Raw genomic sequence first — 17,128 nt, forward strand, 5'->3', positions numbered from 1 at the left:
AAAGGGTTGTTAGATATCAGTTGTGTTTGGTGGTGGTTTACCTTGTCACAGGTACATTTTCCTTATTTTTCAAAGTTCATTTGAATTTTTTTTTCGTTGAAATGCAATAGTTGTAATATTTCAGTAGTGTTTTATCGTGGTTTCCCTTTTAATAGTTAAATTTTCCTGATGTTTAATAGTTAATTTTTTATTTCTTAAATTGAAATTAAAGAGTTGGAATATTTAAGTAGTGTTTGGTTGTGGTTTACCGTGTAAAAGTTACATTTTCTTGAATTGTCAATGTTGATTTGATTTTCATTCGTGGAAATGAGAGAGTTGAACTATTTCGGTAGTGGTTGTTTGATGTTTAAAATGTCAGATATAAATTTTATTGATTTTTTAAAGTTATTTTCGTACTTATTTCGTTGTTATGAAATAGTTTGACTTTTTAAGTTGTGTTTGTTTGTTGTTTAACTTTTATCAGTTAAATTTTATTGATTTTTCTAAGTTCATTTTGAATTTCTTTAGTTGAAATGCAAGAGTTTGAATATTTCAGTAGTGTTTGGTTGTGGTTTACCTTGTCACAGTTACATTTTCGTGATTTTTCAAAGTTGATTTTGAATTTCTTTCATTGAAATGCAAGAGTTGGAATATTTCAGTAGTGTTTGGTTGTGGTTTACCTTGTCACAGTTACATTTTCTTGATTTTTCAAAGTTCATTTCGAATTTCTTTCGTTGAAATGCAAGAGTTGGAATATTTCAGTTGTGTTTCGATATGGTTTACCTTGTCACAGTTACATTTTCCTGATTTTTCAAAGTTCATTTTGAATTTCTTTCATTGAAATGCAAGGGTTGGAATATTTCAGTAGTGTTTGGTTGTGGTTTACCTTGTCACAGTTACATCTTCTTGATTTTTCAAAGTTTATTTTGAATTTCTTTCGTTTAAATGCAAGAGCTGGAATATTTCAGTAGTGTTTGGTTGTGGTTTACCTTGTCAGAGTTACATTCTCTTGATTTTTCAAAGTTCATTTTGAATTTCTTTCGTTGAAATGCAAGAGTTGGGATATTTCAGTAGTGTTTGGTTGTGGTTCACCTTGTCACAGTTACATTTTCTTGATTTTTCAAAGTTCATTTTGAAATTCTTTCGTTGAAATGCAAGAGTTGGAATATTTCAGTAGTGTTTGGTTGTGGTTTACCTTGTCATTGTTACATTTTCTTAATTTTTCAAAGTTCATTTTGAATTTCTCTCGTTGAAATGCAAGAGTTGGAATATTTCAGTTGTGTTTCGTTGTGGTTTACCTTGTCACAGCTACATTTTCTTGATTTTTCAAAGTTCATTTTGAATTTCTTTCGTTGAAATGCAAGAGTTGGAATATATCAGTAGTGTTTGGGAACGGTTTACCGTGTCAGAGTTACATTTTCTTGATTTTTCAAAGGTCATTTCGAATTTCTTTCATTGATATGAACGTTGAAATATTTCAGACGTTTTTTGGTGCTGTTTCCAGTGTCAAAGATTGTTCATCTTGATTATTAAATGTTAATATAGTATTTATATAGATTACAAGCATGTTTTGTAATATTTATTTATTGATTGGGTTTGGTTTACCTTGTCACAGTTAGATTTTCTTGATTTTTCAAAGTTCATTTCGAATTTCATTCATTGAAATGCAAGAGTTGGAATATTTCAATAGTGTTTGGTTGTGGTTTACCTTGTCACAGTTACATTTTCTGGATTTTTCAAAGTTCATTTTGAATTTCTTTCATTGAAATGTAAGAGTTGGAATATTTCAATAGTGTTTGGTTGTGGTTTACCTTGTCACAGTTACATTTTCTTGATTTTTTAATTGTTCATTTTGAATTTCTTTCATTGAAATGCAATAGTTGGAATATTTCAGTAGTGTTTGGTTGTGGTTTACCTTGTCACAGTTACATTTTCTTGATTTTTCAAAGTTCATTTTGAATTTCTTTCGTTGAAATGCAAGAGTTGGAATATTTCAGTAGTGTTTTGTTTTAGTTTACCTTTTCACAGTTACATTCACTTAATTTTTAAAAGTTCATTTTTAATTTCTTTCGTTGAAATTCAAGAGTTGGAATATTTCAGTAGTGTTTGGTTGTGGTTTACCTTGTCACAGTTACATTTTCTTAATTTTTCCAAGTTCATTTTGAATTTCTTTCGTTGCAATGCAAGAGTTGGAATATTTCAGTAGTGTTTCGTTGTGGTTTACCTTGTCACAGTTACATTTTCTTGATTTTTCAAAGTTCATTTTGAATTTCTTTCATTGAAATGCAAGAGTTCGATTATTTCAATAGTGTTTTGTTGTTTTTTATCGTGTCACAGTTACATTTTCTTGATTTTTCAAAGTTCATTTTGAATTTCTTTCGTTGAAATGCAAGAGTTGGAATATTTCAGTAGTGTTTGGTTGTGGTTTACCTTGTCACGCTTACATCTTCTTGATTTTTCAAACATCATTTTGAATTTCTATCATTGAAATGCAAGAGTTGGAATATTTCAGAAGTGTTTGGTTGTGGTTTACCTTGTCACAGTTAAATTTTCTTGATTTTTCAAAGTTCATTTTTAATTTCATTCGTTGAGATGCAAGTGTTGGACTATTTCATTAGTGTTGGGATGTGGTTTACCTTGTCACAGTTACTTTTTCTTGATTTTTCAAAGTTCATTTTAATTTATTTTGTTGAAATTCAAGAGTTTGAATACTTAAGTAGTGTTTCGTTGTGATTTAACTTTTTAAAGTTACATTTTCTTGATTTTTCAAATTTCATTTTGACTTTCTTTCATTGAAATGCAAGAGTTGGAATATTTCAGAAGTGTTTGGTTGTGGTTTACCTTGTCACAGTTACATTTTCTTGATTTTTCAAAGATCATTTTTAATTTCTTTCGTTGAAAATGAATAGGTTGTCTAGTTGATTTGGGCATGGGTGAGGTGTACCTTGTCTCAGTTTAATTCTCTTTTTTGTTAAATTTTCATTTTTGAATTTCTTTTTTTGAAAAACAAAAGGTTGAATGTTTTACCCGTGTTTGCTCAAGGTATTCATTGTCTAGGTTACAATTTCCTTATGTTTAAAATTTCATTTTTTGAATTTCATAACTTGAAAAGCAAGAGTTGGAATATTTCAGTAGTGTTTGGTTGTGGTTTACCTTGTAACAGTTACACTTTCTTGATTTTTCAAAGTTCATTTTGAATTTCTTTAGTTGAAATGCAAGAGTTGTAATATTTCAGTAGTGTTTGCTTGTGGTTTACCTTGTCACAGTTACATTTTCTTGATTTTTCAAAGTTCATCTGAATTTCTATCCTTGAAATGCAAGAATTAGAATATTTCAGTAGTGTTTTGCTGTGGTTTACCTTGTCACAGTTACATTTTTTTGATTTTTTAAAGTTCAGTTTGAATTTCTTTCGTTGAAATGCAAGAGTTGGAATATTTTAGTAGTGCTTCGTTGTTGTTTACTTTGTCAGAGTTACATTCTCTTGATTTTTCAAAGTTCATTATGGATTTCTTTAGTTGAAATATGTTTTGTCGTGCTTTACCTTGACACAGTTAAATTTCCTGATTTCTGTTAGGTTAGGTACGCGCGCGCACGTAGGCTAACCTAACCTAACCTAACTTAACCTTAATCTAACTTGATCTAGCCTAACATAACCTAACAAAAATCAGGAAATTTAACTGTGTCAAGGTAAAGCACGACAAAACATATTTCAACTAAAGAAATCCATAATGAACTTTGAAAAATCAAAAGAATGTAACTCTGACAAAGTAAACAACAACGAAACACTACTGAAATATTCCAACTCTTGCATTTCAACGAAAAAAATTCAAAATGAACTTTGAAAAATCAAGAAAATGTAAGTGTGACAAGGTAAACCACAACCAAACACTACTGAAATATTCCAACTCTTGCTTTTCCATTAAGGAAATTCAGATAAACTTTGAAAAAACAATATAAAGTAACTTTGACAAGGTCAACCACAACCAAACACTACTGAAATATTACAAATCTTGCATTCCAACAAAAGAAATTCAAAATGAAGTTAGAAAAATAACTAGAATTTAACTGTGACAATGTAAACCACAGACAAAAACTACTGAAATATTCCATATCTTGCTATTCAAAGAAATAAATTCAAAATGAAATTTGAAAAATCAAGAAAATGTAACTGTGACAAGGTAAACCATAACCAAACACTACTGAAATATTCCAACTCTTGCATTTCAACGAAAGAAATTCAAAAATGAACTTTGAAAAATCAAGAAAATGTAACTGTGACAAGGTAAACCACAACCAAACACTACTGAAATATTCCAACTCTTGCATTTCAACGAAAGAAATTCAAAATGATCTTTGAAAAATCAAGAAAATGTAACTGTGACAAGGTAAACCACAACCAAACACTTCTGAAATATTCCAACTCTTGCATTTCAATTAAATAAATTCAAAATTAGCTTTTAAAAATCATTATAATGTAACTTTGACAATGTACACAATAACGAAAAACATATTGAATAGACCAACACTGGAATAAATACGAAATCATTTCAAATGTTAAAATAAAAATAAATTAAATTGTAATTCGTAAATGAAAAAAACAATCAACAACTTCTGAGATATTCCAACTCTTCCTTCTCAACGAAATAACAACACAAAATAATATTTTAATTCAATAAAACGAGGCGTTGAACATGTCACCAATAAAGAAAAAAGAATAAAATATTTAATCTATTGTATTTCAATGAAAGAAATTAAAATGATTATTGACAAAGCAAGACACTGTAAGTGTGACAAGGTAAACCACAACCAAACACTTCTGAAATATTCCAACTCTTGCATTTCAACGAAATAAATTCAAAATGAACTTTGAAAAATCAAGAGAATGTAACTGTGACAAGGTAAACCACAACCAAACACTACTGAAATATTCCAACTCTTGCATTTCAATGAAAGAAATTCAAAATGAACTTTGAAAAATCAAGAAAATGTAACTGCGACAAGGTAAACCACAACGAAACACTACTGGAATATTCCAACTCTTGCATTGCAACGAAAGAAATTCAAAATGAACTTTGAAAAATTAAGAAAATGTAACTGTGACAAGGTAAACCACAACCAACACACTACTGAAATATTCCAATTCTTGAATTTCAACGAAAGAAATTCAAAATGAACTTTGAAAAATTAAGTGAATGTAACTGTGACAGGGTAAGCTACAAAAACACACAACTGAAATATTCCAACTCTTGCATTTCAACGAAAGAAATACAAAATGAACTTTGAAATATCAAGATACTGTAACTGTGACACGATAAACCACTACCAAACACTACTGAAATATTCCAACTCTTGCATTGCAATGAAAGAAATTCAAAATGAACTTTGAAAAATCAAGAGAATGTAACTCTGACAGGGAAAACCACAACCAAACACTACTGAAATATTCCAACTCTTGCATTTCAATGAAAAAAATTCAAAATGAACTTTGAAAAATCAAGAAAATGTAACTGTGACAAGGTAAACCACAACCAAATACTACTGAAATATTCCAACTCTTGCATTTCAATGAAAGAAATTAGAAATGAACTTTGAAAAATCAGGAAAATGTAACTGTGACACGGTAAACCACAACCAAACACTTCTGAAATATTCCAACTCTTGCATTTCAACGAAAGAAATTCAAAATGAACTTTGAAAAATTAAGAAAATGTAACCATGACAAGGTAAACCACAACCAAACACTAATTAAATATTCCAACTCTTTCATTTAAATTAAATATATTCAAAATGAGCTTTGAAAAATCAATAAGATGTAACCGTGAAAATGTAAACCACAACCAGACACTATTAAAATATTCAAACTCTTGAAATTCAATGAAAGAAATTCATACGAAACTTTGATAAATCAAGAAAAATGTAACTGTGACAAGGTAAACCACAACCAAATACTACTGAAATATTCCAACTCTTGCATTTCAATGAAATAAATTATAAATTAACTTTGAAAAATCAATAAAATTTAACTGTCAAACGGTAAAGCACAACAAAACACTACTGAAATATTCCAACTCTTGCTTCTCAATTAAAGAAATTCAATATGTACTTTGAAAAATCAAGAAAATGTAACTGTGACAAGGTAAACCACAACCAAACACTACTGAAATATTCCAACTCTTGCTTTTCAGCGAAAAAAATTCAAGATGAACTTTGAAAAATCAAGAAAATGTAACTGTGACAAGGTAAACCACTACTAAACACTACTGAAATATTCCAACTCTTGCATTTCAACGAAAGAAATTCAAAATGAACTTTGAAAAATCAAGAAAAATGTAGCTGTGACAAGGTAAACCACAACGAAACACAACTGAAATATTCCAACTCTTGCATTTCAACGAGAGAAATTCAAAATGAGCTTTGAAAAATCAAGAAAATGTAACCATGACAAGGTAAACCACAACCAAACACTACTGAAATATTCCAACTCTTGCATTTCAACGAAAGAAGTTCAAAATGAACTTTGAAAAATCAAGAAAATGTAACTGTGACAAGGTAAACAATATCGAAACACAACTGAAATATTCCAACTCTTGTATTTCAATGAAAGAAATTCGAAATGAACTTTGAAAAATCAAGAAAATGTAACTGTGACACGGTAAACCACAACCAAACACTACTGAAATATTCCAACTCTTGCATTTCAACGAAAGAAATTCAAAATCAACTTTGAAAAATCAAGAAAATTTAACTTTGACATGGTAAACCACATCCAAACACTAGTGAAATATTCCATCTCATGCATTTCAACGAAAGAAATTCGAAATGAACTTTGAAAAATCATGAAAATGTAACTATGACACGTTAAACCATACCAAAACACAACTCAAATATTCAAACTCTTGAATTACAACGAAAGAAATACAAAATGAACTTTGAAAAATCAAGAGAATGTAACTCTGACACGGTAAACCACAACCAAACACTACTGAAATATTCCAACTCTTGCATTTCAACGAAAGAAATTCAAATCAATTTTGAAAAATCAAGAAAATGTAACTTTGACAAGGTTAACCACAACCAAACACTAATGAAATATTCCAACTCTTGCATTTCAAAGAAAGAAATTCAAAATGAACTTTGAAAAATCAATAAAATGTAACTGTGACAAGGTAAACTACTACCAAACACTACTGATATATTCCAACTCTTTCATTTCAACGAAAAAAAATTCAAAATGAACTTTGAAAAATCAAGAAAATGTAAGTGTGACAAGGTAAACCACAACCAAACACTACTGAAATATTCCATCTCTTGCATTTCAATGAAAAAAATTCAAAATGAAATTTGAAAAATCAAGAAAATGTAACTGCGACAAGGTAAACCACTACCAAACACTACTGAAATACTCCAACTCTTGCATTTCAACGAAAGAAATTCAAAATGAACTTTGAAAAATCAAGAAAATGTAACTGTGACAAGGTAAACCACAACGAAACACAACTGAAATATTCCAATTCTTGCATTTCAACGAAAGAAATTCAAAATGAACTTTGAAAAATTAAGAAAATGTAACCATGACAAGGTAAACCACAACCAAACACTACTGAAATATTCCAACTCTTGCATTTCAACGAAGGAATTTCAAAATGAAATTTGAAAAATCAAGAAAATGTAACTGTGACAAGGTAAACCACAACCAAACACTACTGAAATATTCCAACTCTTGCATTTCAACGAAAGAAATTCAAAATGAACTTTGAAAAATCGAGAAATTGTAACTGTGACACGGTAAACCACAACCAAACACTACTGAAATATTCCAACTCTTGCATTTCAACGAAAAAAATTCAGAATAAACTTTGAAAAATCAAGAAAATGTAACTGTGACAAGGTAAACCACAACCAAACACTACTGAAATATTCCAACTCTTGAATTTCAATGAAAGAAATTCAAAATGAACTTTGAAAAATCAGGAAAATGTAACTGTGACATCGTAAACCACAACCAAACACTACTGAAATATTCCAACTCTTGCATTTCAATGTAAGAAATTCAAAATGAACTTTGAAAAATCAGGAAAATGTAACTGTGACACGGTAAACCACAACCAAACACTACTGAAATATTCCAACTCTTGCATTTCAACGAAAGAAATTCTAAATGAACTTTGAAAAATCAAGAAAATGTAACTGTGACAAGGTAAACCGTAACCAAACACTACTGAAATATTCCAACTCTTGCATTTCAACGAAAGAAATTCAAAATAAACTTTGAAAAATCAAGAAAATGTAACTCTGACAAGGTAAACCACAACAAAACACAACTGAAATATTCCAACTCTTGCATTTCAACGGAAGAAATTCAAAATAAACTTTGAAAAATCAAGAAAATGTAACTGTGACAAGGAAAACAATAACCAAACACTACTGAAATATTCCAACTCTTGCATTTCAATGAAAGAAATTCAAAATGAACTTTGAAAAATCAGGAAATTGTAAGTTTGAAAATTTAAAAAAAAAAACAACACAACCGATATAGTAAAACTCTGGAATTTAAACTAAATAAATACAAATTGAAATTTTAAAAAATAAGTGAATGCAACTGTGACAATTTTAACCACAGCCACACCATACTTACATATTAATATTCTTGCTTTTCAACGAAAGAAATTCAAAATGAACTTTGAGAAATTAAGGGAATGTAACTGTGACAGGGTAAACTACAACAGCACACTACTGAAATATTCCAACTCTTGGATTTCAACAAAAGAAATTCAAAATGAACTTTGAAAAATCAAGAAAATGTAACTGTGACAAGGTAAACCACAACCAAACACTACTGAAATATTCCAACTCTTGCATTTCAATGAAATAAATTCAAAATAAACTTTGAAAAATCAGGAAGATGTAACTGTGACAAGGTAAACCACAACCAAACACTACTGAAATATTCCAACTCTTGCATTTCAACGAAAGAAATTCTAAATGAACTTTGAAAAATCAAGAAAATGTAACTGTGACACGGTAAACCACAACCAGACACTACTGAAATATTCAAACTCTTGCATTTCAACGAAGGAAATTCAAAATGAACTTTGAAAAATCAAGAAGATGTAACTGTGACAGTGTAAACTACAATAACACACTTCTGAAATATTCCAACTCTTGCATTTCAACGAAAGAAATTCAAAATGAACTTTGAAAAATCAAGAAAATGTAACTGTGACAAGGTAAACCACAACCAAACACTACTGAAATATTCCAACTCTTGCATTTCAATGAAAGAAATTCAAAATGAACTTTGAAAAATCAAGAAAATGTAACTGTGACAAGGTAAACCATATCGAAACACAACTGAAATATTCAAACTCTTGTATTTCAATGTAAAAAATTCAAAATGAACTTTGAAAAATCATGAAAATGTAACTGTGACAAGGTAAACCACAACCAAACACTACTGAAATATTCCAACTCTTGCATTTCAACGAAAGAAATTCGAAATGAACTTTGAAAAATCAGGAAAATGTAACTGTGACAAGGTAAACCACAACCTAACACTACTGAAATATTCCAACTCTTGCATTTCAACGAAGGAAATTCAAAATGAACTTTGAAAAATCAAGAAAATGTAACTGTGACAAGGTAAACCACAACGAAACACTACTGAAATATTCCAACTCTTGCATTTCAACGAAAGAAATTCAAAATGAACTTTGAAAAATCAAGAAAATGTAACTGTGACAAGGTAAACCACAACCAAACACTACTGAAATATTCCAACTCTTGCATTTCAACGAAAGAAATTCAAATTGAACTTTGAAAAATCAAGAGAATGTAACTGTGACAAGGTAAACAACAACAAAACACTACTGAAATATTCCAACTCTTGCCTTTCAAAAAAAGAAATTCAAAATGAACTTTGAAAAATCAAGAAAATGTATCAGTGACAATGTAAACCACAACAAAACACTACTGAAATATTCCAACTCTTGCATTTCAATGAAAGAAATTCAAAATGAACTTTGAAAAATCAAGAAAATGTAACTGTGACAAGGTAAACCAAACACTACTAAAATATTCCAACTCTTGCATTTCAATGGAAGAAATTCAAAATTAACTTTGAAAAATCAAGAAAATGTAACTGTGACAAGGTAAACCACAACCAAACACTACTGAAATATTCCAACTCTTGCATTTCAACGAAAGAAATTCAAAATGAACTTTGAAAAATCAAGAAAATGTAACTGTGACAAGGTTAATCACAACCAAACACTACTGAAACATTCCAACTCTTGCATTTCAACGAAGGAAATTCAAAATGAACTTTGAAAAATCAGACCTTTGGAGGGGGAGGGGGCGGGGGAGGGGGTCGTTCTGTGTCTCAATGCACAAAAAAAGTATAAAAAATGGGGGAGGGAAGGGGAGGAGAGGAGGGGAGGGGAGGAGGAGGTGGGAGGAGGAGGAGGAGGAGGGAGGAGGAGGAGGAGGAGGAGGAGGAGGGAGGGGAGGAGGGTAGGGGGAGGGGAGGAGTAGGGTGGAGATGGAGGGAGAGGGGCCCCTTTGGGGGGCCAAAGGGGGGAGGGCCCTTTGGGCCCCGGGGAGGGGGGGGTCTGGGGGAACCTTGAGGGCCGGGGGGCTCTTTGGGAGCCCAGTGGACCTTTGAGGACCGGGGGCTTCCTTCGGGGTTGGGTAAGAGGATTGGAACCCTTTGGGGTTGAGGTAAAGGACCTCACAACACTGTTCAAATGGAACTTGTGTATTATAACGACCACAGAGTTTGACCCTCAAATTCTCTTCTAAAACCTTTCCTAAAATCTTCTTTTAAAATGTCTCTAACTGTTTCGCCGAAATAATTCCATAACCTGTCTAAAACAGTTTCGCCCAAATAATCCCTAAACGTAAATTCAGCGTGTTCCTTTTGTTTTTGGCATCTCTGCGCTGAGGCGTTTCAAATTAATAAGAAACCTGATTCCCGCGCTAAAACAATTCATCGCTAAGATGTTTCTTGGAGAATTGTTTCCATGGCGTTTGGTTATTAATATCCTTTGGAGTTCGACCAAAAGAGTTGTTTCCGAGGCAATGACATTAATGACTTGGATCTATTCCTGGAGAATCGTTTCTAGGCGAACATTTTTAAAGTCTGACAGATGATGTCATTGGTTGATTGATCTGTCAAGAAAGGGGAATTAATTTGTTGTTTCTAAGGGGAATTATTGATTCACGATAGGTGAATTGAGGTCGACAGCACAGGTGTTCCAAATTCCTGGACGGCATAACATTCGCTGAGAGCGTGCCCAAAACAACAACAAATGCTGTTTTCTATTTCTGGAAACTCATAACATTCGCTGAGAGCATGTACATGTCCAAAACAACAACAAATGCTGTTTTCTATTTCTGGAAACTCATAACATTCGCTGAGAGCATGTACATGTCCAAAACAACAACAAATGCTGTTTTCTATTTCTGGAAACTCATAACATTCTCTGAGAGCGTGCACTTACAACAACAACAACATCGACCTTGACATTTGCCTCGGAAACAACAACAAATACTATTTCTGGATCATAACATTTGCCTCGAGCGTGCCAAAAACGCACTTGGAGAAAGAGATCATTGACCCCATTAACCAAGTGTTCTCTCTAGGGACTCTATGCCCATATTTGGGGTTCAAAAAAGTTATAGGTGGCAGCACGGGTGAGGGGTGGGAGTAGAACCTCCCCTTCTACTGACAATCCAATACGAGGCTCTTGTTAGCCCTCTAATACAACAACGTTTTTGACTCCCTTACATCCACTGCCAGTATGGCTGATCAGCATCCCCCCTACTAGCCTGCCCAACTGTTCCAACCGGACAATTGGCATCTTGTAGGATGCTGACTTTATTGATGACTAGCAAGTATCAATGGACCTCGATTTGTCGTTGGTCATCAAGGCTTCATTAAATGCCATCTCCATATAGGGAACAAAATGTCGCCTACTGCGACCCACTTAGGTGTTGCCTGCGGTAAAAGTTCCACTATTTTCTGGATTAGAAACGTATCCCTTAAATCTAATCGTATTAAATGATGTTCGAGACATGATCTTATATTTGAGTGGGATGTACCAGTAGTACCCCCATAGGCACTTCAAACACAGCCCTATCCCCTTTCCCTATGACAGCCCTCCGACGTCACGGTATCCATAGGGAAAATAACACTGTATTTTTACCACAGCCCTCTGACGTCACGACATCCTTAGGGAAAATAACACTGTATTTCCACAGCAGCCCTCTGACATCACACCTGTCAAATTGCCGCCCATGGCAAGGTCAGGTGACACACCCCTTTTCCCTGTTACTAGGCAAAATCATGTCTAGACACTCCCCCTAATGGATGAACTCCCATTTTCCCTGTTACTAGGCAAAATCACGCCTAGACACGTTCCCAGGTGGCTGAAACTATTTATCCAGGATAAGTTTCTTTCTGGAAGTGGGACAGTCAACATGGATGCCTATACACTATTGAATATTAGAGTTTAGAGTTTTTAGCTTAGAGTCTTAGCTTAGAGTTTTAGTTAGAGTTGAAGTTTAGTTTAGCTACAGTTAAGAGTTTCGAGTTTTAGCTTGGAGTTATACCTTAGAGTTTTACTTAAAGTTTTAGTTTGGCTAAGTTTTATTTAAGAGTTTCGAGTTTTAGCTTAGAGTCTTAACTTAGACTTTTTTTGTTAGAGTTCTAGTTTAGTTTAATTTTAGTTAAGAGTTTGATGTTTTACCTTTGAGTTTCAGTTAGAGTTCTAGTTTATTTTAGTTAAGAGTTTGGTGTTTTAGCTTAGAGTCTTAGCTTAGAGTTTTTGTTAGAGTTCTAGTTTAGTTTAGTTATAGTTAAGAATTTAGAGTTTTAGCTTAGAGTCATAGCTTAGAGTTTTAGTTAAAGTTCTAGTTTCGTAAAGTTATAGTTAAGAGTTTAGAGTCATAGCTTAGAGTTTTTGTTAGAGTTCTAGTTTAGTTTAGTTTTAGTTAAGATTTTAAAGTTTTATTTTAGAGTCTTAGCTTATAGTTTTAGTTAAAGTTGAAGTTTAGTTTAGCTATAATTAAGAGTTTAGAGTCTTAGCTTAGAGTCTTAACTTATAATTATTATTTGAGTTCTAGTTTATTTTAGTTAATAGTTTATAGTTTTTATCTTAGATTATTATATTATAGTTTTTGTTGAAGTTCTAGTTTAGTAATAGTTAAGAGTTTAGAGTTTTAGCTTAGAGTCTTAGCTTAGAGTTTTTGTTAAAGTTTAAGTTTAGTTTAGTTATAGTTAAGAGTTTAGAGTTTTAGCTTAGGGTCTTAGATTAGAGTTTTTGTTAAAGTTGAAGTTTAGTTTAGTAATAGTTAAGAGTTTAGAGTTTTAGCTTAGATTCTTAGCTTAGAGTTATTAGTTTATTTTACTTTAAGTTAAGAGTTTAGAGTTTTTTAGCTTAGAGTCTTAGCTTAGAGTTTTTGTTAGAGTTCTAGTTTAGTTTAGTTTTAGTTAAGAGTTTAGAGTTTTTTGCTTAGAGTCTTAGCTTAGAGTTTTAGTTACAGTTGTAGTTTAGTTTAGTTTTAGTTAAGAGTTTACAGTTTTACCATTGAGTCTTAGCTTAGAGTTCTAGTTAGAGTTGAAGTTTAGTTTAGTTATAGTTAAGAATTTAGAGTTTTAGCTTAGAGTCATAGCTTAGAGTTTTACTTAAAGTTGTAGTTTAGTTAAGTTTTAGTTAATAGTTTGGTGTTTTAGCTTAGAGTCTTAGCTTAGAGTTTTAGTTAGAGTTCTGGTTTAGTTTAGTTTTAGTTAAGAGTTTAGAATTTTAGCTTAGAGTCTTAGCATACAGTTTTTGTTAGAGTTCTAGTTTATTTTAGTTTTGTTTATGAGTTTAGAGTTTTTAGCTTAGAGTCTTAGCTTAGAGTTTTTGTTGAAGTTCTAGTTTAGTTTAGTTTTAGTTAATAGTTTAGAGTTTTAGCTTAGAGTCTTAGCTTAGAGTTTTTGTTAGAGTTGAATTTAGTTTAGTAATAGTTAAGAGTTTAGAGTTTTCGCTTAGAGTCATAGCTTAGAGTTTTAATTAGAGTTGTAGTTTAGTTAAGTTTTAGTTAAGAGTTTCAAGTTTTAGCTTAGAGACTTAGCTTAGAGTTATAGTTTAGTTTAGTTTTAGTTAAGAGTTTGATGTTTTACCTTAGAGTCTTATATTAGAGTTTTAGTTAGAGTTCTAGTTTAGGTTAGTTCTAATTAAGAGTTTATAATTTTATCTTAGAGTCTTAGCTTAGATTTTTTTTTAGAGTTCTAGTTTATTTTAGTTTTAGTTACGAGTTTGGAGTTTTTAGCTTAGAGTCTTAGTTTAGAGTTTTTGTTGAAGTTCTAGTTTAGTATAGTTTTAGTTAAAAGTTTAGAGTTTTTAGCTTAGAGTCTTAGCTTAGAGTTTTTGTTAGAGTTCTAGTTTAGTTTAGTCTTAACTTAGAGTTTTTTTTATAGAGTTCTAGCTTAGTTTAATTTTAGTTAAGAGTTTAATGTTCTACCTTTGAGTTTCAGTTAGAGTTCTAGTTTAGTTTAGTTGTAGTTAAGAGATTGGTGTTTTACCTTAGAGTCTTAGCTTAGAGTTTTAGTAAGAGTTCTAGTTTAGTTTACTTTTAGTTAAGAGTTTAGAATTTTAGCTTAGAGTGTTAGCTTAGAGTTTTTGTTAGAGTTCTAGTTTATTTTAGTTTTAGTTAAGAGTTTAGAGTTTTTAGCTTAGAGTCTTAGTTTAGAGTTTTAGTTGAAGTTCTAGTTTAGTTTAGTTTTAGTTAATAGTTTAGAGTTTTAGCTTAGAGTCTTAGCTTAGAGATTTTGTTAGACTTGAAGTTTAGTTTAGTAATAGTTAAGAGTTTAGAGTTTTAGCTTAGAGTCATAGCTTAGAGTTTTACTTAAAGTTATAGTTTAGTTAAGTTTTAGTTAAGAGTTTCGAGTTTTAGCTTAGAGTCTTAGCCTAGAGTTATAGTTCAGTTTAGTTTTAGGTAAGAGTTTAGAGTTTTTTAGCTTAGAGTCTTAGCTTAGAGTTTTTGTTAGAGTTCTAGTTTAGTTTATTTATAGTTAAGAATTTAGAGTTTTAGCCTAGAGTCAAAGCTTAGAGTTTTAGTTAAAGTTATAGTTTAGTAAAGTTATAGTTAAGAGTTTAGAGTTTTACCATAGAGTCATAGCTTAGAGTTTTTGTTAGAGTTCTAGTTCAGTCTAGTTTTAGTTAAGAGTTTAGAGTTTTAGCTTAGAGTCTTAGCTTATAGTTTGTGTTAGAGTTCTAGTTTAGTTTAGTTTTAGTTAAGAGTTTAGAATTTTATCTTAGAGTCTTAGCTTAGAGTTTTTGTTAGAGTTCTAGTTTATTTTAGTTTTAGTTAATAGTTTAGAGTTTTTAGCTTAGAGTTTTAGCATAGAGTTTTTGTTGAAGTTCTAGTTTAGTTTAGTATTAGTTAAGAGTTTAGAGTTTTAGCTTAGAGTCTTAGCTTAGAGTTTTTGTTATAGTTGAAGTTTAGTTTAGTATTAGTTAAGAGTTTAGAGTTTTAGCTTAGAGTCTTAGCTTAGAGTTTTTGTTAAAGTTGAAGTTTAGTTTAGTAATAGTTAAGACATTAGAGTTTTATCTTAGATTCTTATCTTAGAGTTTTAGTTTAGTTTACTTTTAGTTAAGAGTTTAGAGTTTTTTAGCTTATAGTCTTAGCTTAGAGTTTTTGTTAGAGTTCTAGTTTAGTTTAGTTTTAGTTAAGAGTTTGGAGTTTTATGCTTAGTCTTAGCTTAGAGTTTTTGTTAGAGTTTTAGTATATTTTAGTTTTAGTTAAGAGTTTAGAGTTTTACCTTAGAGTCTTAGCTTAGACTTCTAGTTAGAGTTGAAGTTTAGATTAGATATAGTTAATAGTTTAGAGTTTTATCTTAGAATTAAGATCGGAGTTTTGCTTTAAGCTGAATTTCGGTTATGTTTTAGTTAAGATATTACTTTCTTAGAATAGAGTCTAACCTTAGAGTTTTTGTTATGCTTGATTTTTAGTTGCTAAATAGTTCATAATTTTTAGACTATCCTGATATTATTATAGTATAGTTCTAGTTTAGTTTAGTTAAATTAGTTTAGTTTTAGTTAAAGTTATAGTTTAGTAAAGTTATAGTTAAGAGTTTAGAGTTTTAGCTTAGAGTCATAGCTTAGAGTTTTAGTTAGAGTTCTAGTTCAGTTTAGTTTTAGTTAAGAGTTTAGAGTTTTAGCTCAGAGTCTTAGCTTATAGTTTGTGTTAGAGTTCTAGTTTAGTTTAGTAATAGTAAAGAGTCCCAAGTTTTTAGCTTAGAGTCTTAGCTTAGAGTTTCTGTTAGAGTTCTAGTTTAGTTTACTTCTGGTTAAGAGTTTAGAGTTTTAGCTTAGAGTCTTAGCTTATAGTTTGTGTTGGAGTTCTAGTTTAGTTTAGTAATAGTTAAGAGTTAAACATCTCTCCATGTTTAAGTTAGGTTAGGTTAGGTTAGGCTAGATTAAGTTATGTTAGGTTAGGTTAGGTTCGCCTACGTACGTGCGCGTACGTAGGCTAACCTAACCTAACCTAACATAACTTAATCTAGCCTCTAACTAAAACTCTAAGCTAAGACTCGAAGCAAAAAAACTCTAAACTCTTAACTAAAACTAAACTAAACTAGAACTCTAACAAAAACTCTAAGCTAAGACTCTAAGCTAAAAAACTCTAAACTATTAACTAAAATTAAACTAAACTAAAAATCTAAGCTAATACTCTAAGCTAAAAATCTAAACTAATAAATATTACTAAACTAAACTTCAACTTTAACAAAAACTCTAATCTAAGAACATTAGATAAAACGAACAACAAATAACACTTACTAGGCAAAACCACAAAATTACTGAATCTTAAATGCTATGAATCTATGCTACAACTCTAAACTTACAGACAAAGAGAAAATCAAATTGATAATCAACCAAAACTCAATGATATGGCTCACGGCTAAGTAATCTTAACTCTTAACTAAACTAAACTAGAACTCAAACAAAAACTCTAAGCTAAGACTCTAAGCTAAAACTCTAAACTCTTAACTATTAATAAACTAAAATTCAACTTTAACAAAAACTCTAAGTTAATACTATAAGCTAAAACTCTAAACTATTAACTAAAACTAAACTAAACTAGAACTCTAACACAAACTATAAGC

Source organism: Artemia sp. Qi Xiang Cuo, chromosome 9 (assembly GCF_049724085.1).
Source record: "Artemia sp. Qi Xiang Cuo chromosome 9, ASM4972408v1, whole genome shotgun sequence".
In the NCBI taxonomy this organism is placed as follows: domain Eukaryota; kingdom Metazoa; phylum Arthropoda; class Branchiopoda; order Anostraca; family Artemiidae; genus Artemia; species Artemia sp. Qi Xiang Cuo.